Source organism: Pteropus alecto, unplaced genomic scaffold (genome assembly GCF_000325575.1).
Source record: "Pteropus alecto unplaced genomic scaffold, ASM32557v1 scaffold137, whole genome shotgun sequence".
NCBI lineage: Eukaryota > Metazoa > Chordata > Mammalia > Chiroptera > Pteropodidae > Pteropus > Pteropus alecto.
The window spans coordinates 1381276-1388894 of NW_006440135.1; positions in this window are offsets into that span (position 1 = coordinate 1381276).

Sequence of the window (7619 nt, forward strand, 5' to 3'; positions counted from 1 at the left end):
TCTGATGGTTCTTCTAGCCTTTTCTGATTTCATCTCCATTTTTTTCCTAACAGATAGTTCCTCTAAAAAATTTCTTACCTTTTTAATCCCATCTCTGGGTCTGATTCTCAGAGGACCTGGGCTGGCACAACCAGAGCCACTTTCTAGAAGGCTAAGGAGGTTGACACCAGCTCTAGCGTCCTGGGCATTAATAACCAAGGCTGTTTGAAGTTGTGTGGCCCTTGCTCACGTCCCTACTTAGTTTCCACTCCCACGGTGAAGAGTTTGGATATATTCTCACCAGTTTTCTAAGAGAAGCTGCCCCGTTTCTGCTTGTTGCAGGTGCTCCTTGTTGGACGGCCTCCCGGTTATCTGTCTTTCCTGATCGGAACCAGAAGCAGGCGTGTCAGGTCACGTGCGCCATGATTTTCTGCAAGGTAAGTCTTTGTTTTCTGTATCATCAAGATTAGAAGGGCGTCCTTGAGCAGAACTCACTTCTCTTTGGAAGGTTTAAAGCAAACGTAGACTTCACCTGAAGGTCATTCATTTTTACACAGAGCCGTGAGATATCAGTGCTTAATCAGTAAACTGAAGGAATTAATGGGGTGAAAACTGGTATGAAGCCTGAAAAGTTCCTATCTCTGTGTTTGCGTGTATGTGTGCGAACTGGATAAAGAGTTAGATTTCTCACCTTCTCCCTATTTTTGTAATGCTTCCCTCTCTTTTCCTGAATTTGTGATAAACTTTTCATAAAAAGTTGATAGTGAAAGTCAATCGCGCACTTCCATTTCCTGGCGGGTTCACGTGCCAATCTGTACGCTTTTCAAGTGCAATCTTATCTTGTCGCTTTTTAAATTTTGTTACGGGTTTATTACACAGAATTCCAAGGTAGACCACGAATATTGCATATAAGAAAAATAGAAGAGAAATTGTACTGTTTCTCAGTACTTACGAGTATGAAAAAAGACACAACTTATATTTTTTATTGCACAAGTCACGCGCTCTCATTGACATGTGACCCTAATACAATGAATGGTGTATCTAATTTATGTGAACATTCACGTGTCAACGTTATACTCGAGAAAAACGATATCAGCATCTTCTACCAGCTGGAGTCGTTCTGCCTCCCAATTCTCTTTTTAGGGACATTTTTCAGCTTATATTTGACCATGTATGGTGCAAATTATAGTAGCTTTCTCATAGGGTTATGACGATTAAATGAGATAATGTGTATGAGATGCTAGATATTGTCGTCAGTATGATCATGATCGCCATCACCATCATGATCGCCATCACCATCTTCATCACCATCACCATCACCATCGAAGCAACAGAGCTACCAATCTTCCTTTGCTAGACTGTTAACGTGTTGAAAATCCACAACTGAAAAGCAGAAACGAGCTGTTTCACCCTCTTGGCAGCATGGCTGCTTTTAAAAAAAAATAAAGCTGAATCTGGTTCTCAGAATAAATTAGAATGAATGGCCCAAGAAATGTTCCAAATGGCATCGCTAAGGGCCATGAGCACTGAGGGAGCAATAATAATGTGAATTAAAAAATAAAAATAAAAACAAACAAACAACATCCAGATTCCAAAGTCACGAAGATTCAGAAGTCAGGAAATATCTTGGTGGCAGGTCACGTCGGCCAGGGGGAAACAGGGCGACCAAGCCCACCGTCAGCGGGGTTTCTGCACGCGGCCCCCTAACTGGACCCGCTTCTGACTTGCTGGGATTTTCCAGCCTAATTCATTTCCATTTGGAGCCTGGGGTGTTTAATTTCTACAACATTTCTTACAAATCAGTCAACAGTGTTTAGGATGCTAGGAAAAGAGAAAGAAGCCACTATTTAGCTATTTCAGGTGGAAAAGTGTGCATTTCGACATAGGTTTGGGTGGGGTTTGAATGCTTTTGGCTTCAGCAGAGGACCATGGTCAATGGAGCCATAATTTTGGACAACTGGGAAATAAGTGATTTAGAAATGCTTTTAAAATCCTGTGTACTTAATGGATCTCAATGGCTCCATTTGGGATGGTTTCAAAAGTCAGACTTTAAAACCTTAATTTCTGTTCTCCCTCTAGACGATGCAAATTGGTGGCAAGGGGAAGAAGGTTTTTGGAAACGAACACTAAAGCTGACGACGAATCACAAACCACAAACACAGAGGGACCGATATCATAGTTGTACTCATTGTGACCTGACCCTGAATTAAATATCCTGCGGTCACAAGGCTCAGAGCTGGGGCCAGTGCTTTCCAACAGAAAAGGACGGAGTTGTGGGTCGAATTACGGACCCCCGCCCACCCCCACCACAAAAGATATGTTGGAATCCTAACTCCCAGGACCTCAGAATGCGATCTCATTGGGAAATAAGGTCTTTGCAGATATAATCAAGTTAAAATCAGCTCATTGGGGCGGGCCTTAATCCGATATGACTGGTGTTTCTAAAAAGGGAGGCAATTCTGAGGCAGACATATGCAGAGAGAAGGCCATGTGAACATGAAGGCGAAGATCAGGGTGACTTTTCTACAAGCCGAGGAACACCAGAGATGGCCAGCAAGCAAACCTCCGGAACCCAGCGGGGAAGCTGAGACACTCTCCTCACACACAGTCCTCGAAGGAAGTTGCCCGCCAACACCGCGGGACACCGTGGTCTCAGAGGTCCGGCCTCTAAGGGGACCGTGATAACGGCCCCAGGGGACTGTGTTAGGAGGGCAAAGGCGGCAGCCCTTACGCCTCCATGTGACCTTTCCTTAGGCCGCCGCGTTCTTAGCAGCCGGTCCTGTCGCAGGCTACACGTGCAAGTAAGTACCGGAGAAGCCCGGAGCAGCCCGGAACGATTCACTAAGTGCTGAAAAAAACAGGAGAGGCAGGGCGGATGGCGCCATCACTCAAGACTGCAGAGGTGTCCATTTCTCCTAATTATTTGGAAAGCAAGTTTCTGCCAGGTTCTATCCCGACAGAAAAGAATGACTTCCTGGGGAGTTACAGTCAAAGTAAAAAAAAAAAAAAAAAAAAAAAGGCATTTTGTTTCTTTCTGCTTCTTCCTTTGTCTCCTTTGCCTGGAGCTTTCGAATCATCAAAAGCTTTTTATTGAGCTTGTCTGCATATGTTTGGGACTCCCAGAGGTGTGTAAGTTTAGATTCCTTTCCTAAAAATCCCTAAAACATAATTGGGAAGCTAAGGTATGAAATAGAAATTTTAATGACAATTCAGGAGGTTCCATATCGAAAAGGGCAGTCAACAGCGAGGACATGAAGAATAGCCCAGAGCTACCAGCTCTGCATCGGCGGGTCCCCAGGGTGCTGCACAGCTGGATGACAGTCAGCATCAGCTCCGATGCCGTCTGCAGGGGTTTAGTTTATTGGGTCTGGGAAGTTGCTTTCTATTCTGTTTTCTCAAAGGTTTCTTTTATTTAAAGAATCATAAATTGGGTTAAACTTCATCAAATGTCTCTTAAAAATCTATAGTGACGTTTTTTCCTTCCACATCTTTTGATAGATTTAGTCATAGAATAGATTTTATTATTTTTAACCATTCGTGCAGTCCTAGAAAAAGCCCCGTAGGTCATTTTTTTTTTTTTTTTTCAATATGCAATGGGACAAGTTGTAGTTTCTGAAAATGGCTTCAACAAGACGTCCCATTTCATCTGCTCTTCCAACGATGTGACTTCTTCTCCCATCGACAGGTCGGGTTTAGGTCACCTCTCTGGGATCTAAATGTGCCATGGCTATAGTTGGAATGACATGATGGGACTTCGGAAGCTAGGTCATAAGAGGCAGTAAAGCTTCTGCCTGCTTCTCTGGAGCCGTGTGCTCCTGAAACCCAGGCATCAGGAGGCTAGGAACCCCAAAAGCCCACAGAGAGCCTCGTGTGGAGGGGAATTGCGGGCCTCATCGCACAGTCCAGCTGGGCTCCCAGCTGACATCCGCTACCAGCACGGTAGCCGTGTCTGTCAGCCATCTTGGAAGTGGACCCTCCAGCTCCAGTGAAGCCACCCTAACTGCTGTGACATGGAGCAGAGGCAAGCTGTGAATGCCATGCCTGGCCCACAACTGCAGATTTGGGAGCAAATTAGAAGATAACGGTTGTTTTAAGCCACTGAGTTTTCAGGAGTTTTGCTATGTAACAATAGATAATTGATACACAATATTTGATTCAATTTGCTGATATTTTATTTAGGATTCTTGCACCCAGTTTCGGAAGGAGGATTGGGAAAAAAAATATATAAATTGTCCTGTTGTCTGCTTTTCATATCAAAGTTATACAACCCTTTAAAAATGGGATGTGTTTCTTTATTTTTTCTTTGTAGTCTCTGAAAGCATCTGAGTATGTTGGAACTTATTTTTTTCTTTAAAGTTTGATTAAAAATAGAACAAACTAATGTAAAAAAGCTGTCAGGGCTTGATGCCTTTCTTATCTTTGAAAGAGATTTTTGTCTACTGACCAGTAGACATGTTAGGGTCTATTCTGATTCCTTATTAATTCTTAAGTTAATTTTTGGTAGTTTCCTAGGAATTCGTCCACATCCTCTAAGCTTTCAAAATACGAACATCGAGGTTCGCTGTAAATGAATTATGTTCCCTCATTCATTTATAATATTGTTTATTCTTTCTCTACGCTTCCCCGATGGGACTTGCCAGAAGTATGTCTATTTGATTCATCTTTTCAACAGGCAGCTTTTCTTTAGCGTTCATCTTTCTGGCTTCTAATGAGAGTGGAAAGAAAACTTGTAAGTTTTCATTTTCATCGCTATATGTCTTCACCTTCATTACTCCTTTCTATGTGACTTTTGAGCTTGCGATTTCTCTCTTGCTCCTTTTTTTTTTCTTTTCTTTTTGAGTGGAAGCCCTAGCTTATTATTTTCAGGCTATTTTGATAAAAAGTGCCTGTCATTCAGTTCCAAATATTTTACAATTTCTCCTTTAACTAGGATGACCATACGATGTCTAAACCAAATTGAGACACTTTTGATAGTGATGTGCTATTAGTAACTATTGTGCTATTAGTAAAGGATGTGCTATTAGTAAAGGATGTGCTATTAGTAACTACACAAAGATGACAGACGTAAATAAGCTCTTGCCCATACAAAGTCAGGTGTGTGTACACCTACAAATGATTTCAAAGAGTGTGTTTTGGTTTTCAAGTGTGTGTCTGTGTCTGTGTGTGTTTGTGTGTGTAAAAAGCAAACACCTGCATTGATTTCTACTGTAATTACGCTGAGGTCTGAAAATCTGGTCTATGTGACAGAATTTAGAATTTGCTGAAACTTCCTTTGTGGTCTAGTAAATGGACAAATATTTATAAATATTCCATAAATATTATAAATATTCCATATGTATTGGAAGCAATCTGTTTTCAGAGTTCTTTCTTGCTCCCAGATCACATTTATTAATCGTATTATTCAGGTCTTCCCTATTCTTCATATATTTCTACTGATTTATTGTTTTCTGATATAGTCCAAATCTCCTGTTACGATTATGGATTTTGAATGTTTCCTCATAATTTTTCAAATGTTGTGCTTAATATCATAAGACTATATTGTTAGTTGCTTATAGGTTGATATTAGTGTATTATCATGGTGAATTCTTCCCTGTATCATTAAAAAAGTCTTTTTACATTTCCTTTAATTTTTAACGTTATATGTTTACCAACTTTCTGTTGGTTGTCTGACCTATCTTATTCTATCCTATTCCTTTATTTTAACCTTTCTGTGTTTGTTTTAGGTGCGCCTTTGAAAAACCACGTAGGCAGACTGAAGTGACGAGACAAAAATACTTCTAATCCGAGTCCCTCCTTTAAACAAGTGCTTAAATCTGCTTCCGTCTGTCATGATCGCGGACACACTTATCTTCAATTCTTTCATCTCATTTTGTGCTTTATAGTTTCCATGCTTGTTTTTTGTTTCACATGTTCCCTCTTTTTCTTGCCTTCTATAGATTTGTTTTCCTTATTTCCTTCCCCCTCTCTACTAGCTTGAACCTTCTAGTACAGAAATACCTCTAATTTTTAAAAAATAAATACTTCACAAAACCCAAGCTACATCAATATCTATCTCTTTCTTTCTTATTACATTGAGAAAGACTGTTAATTTCATATTCTGACCTTTCCTATTTTTTTCTTTTGCCAAATGTTTTATTTCCACCTTGTTTACAATTTTCCCTAAGATTGATTGTCATTAAATCGAGCAGGGGATATTTTATCTAACATTTCTGTGTATTCAGAGTGGGGACAGAGGCTTCTCATGTCAGTTCAGACCATTCCTTGGGTTGAGTCCTTGATTCAGTAAGTCTGACAAATCACTTACCTTGTCTGGGTTTCCACTTCTGGTCACAGCTGGGAGAAACTTTGCAGATCATTTAGAAAAGGAGCCCCCTCAGTTTGCCTAAGACTCTAGAAATCGAAAAGTACAGACAATAAATATTATGATATTCAGGAAAAGTGAAATCACTCTGGTTTGAGGAATCTAGGCAGGGCATTGCAGGAGCAAACATCGATTAGCCCTAGAAGAACGAGCAGAAAAGTTTCTTAAATGCGAGAGTGATGTGATCAAAATGGAAATTTAGTAAGATCGATGGACAGCAGTTTATTAAAAGTGTAGTGAAGTAGCAGAGGTTTTTCTTCCTTGACATGGGAACCCTGCGGTGTGCTGTTTTATCAGAGCTGGCATGAGGAGGTGAGGGTCTCGCCCAGGAAGGTGGCAGGAATTCGGGAAGGAAATGCCGAGTGGGAGACCATCTCCCTCCTGAGAGAGGCAAGGGTCAAAAGAGGTGATGGCTAATTACATACAAGAGGAAAGAAGGGAGGCCAGTGCTGTCCTCAACGACCCCAGCCCAGGGGCAGGAAGACTGGCTGTATTGGGTCTTTCATGAGGGTGGGTATTTGCAAAGCTGCTTCATTGTACAGAGCGTGGTGGGGACGGAGACTTCTGGTGGGACTGGCAGCAGTTAGAACCAGAAGTCCTCCGTTGTGACACTAGGCTTTAAGTCAAGGTGCCTTGTCCTGGCTGCTAATTTATTCATTTGGGGATGGCAAATCCAATCACTGCTGGGAAAGTCACCCATCTGAAGACCAGCTTGAGCTGTCTGTCAGGTCTGCTGGACACGACACAGCAGCCTGCGGATGTGCGAATGAGCGAATGAGAAGCCAAGCAAGCCCTTTTCCTGCGGGCGGTTGCACCTGTGCAGAAAGCAATGCAGGACGATCTCCAAGATCTTAGACTGCTTAAGTCGGGGCGGGAGCGGGATTTCTGATGTCTTTTTCTCTTCCTTCATTATATTTTTTTCTGTGTCATCTTAATTATCGACAGTGAGTACCTATAATTTGTATATCCATTAAAAAATAGTCATTTTCACTGTGGAGACAAGCTACTCTCTCCAAGCCCTACCCGCTGGGCTTCCCCTTTTCCTGGCATTACCTCCTCTAACCTCAGGAAGCTGTCAGGTCACATTTTCCTGATTTTATGGACGCGAACAGAAGCTAGGGAACTTGCTCAGGTCCAGTGGAGGTCTCCCAGGTCCTCACCACTAGCTCGTTGTGGCCCTTAGAGCACGCTGAGGCGTTCTGAGGACCGAAACCTGGCAGGTTCGCTCACCTGGGCCCTTTGGGGCTGTCGGGGCGGGGCCCCGCGCCCAGGCCCCGCC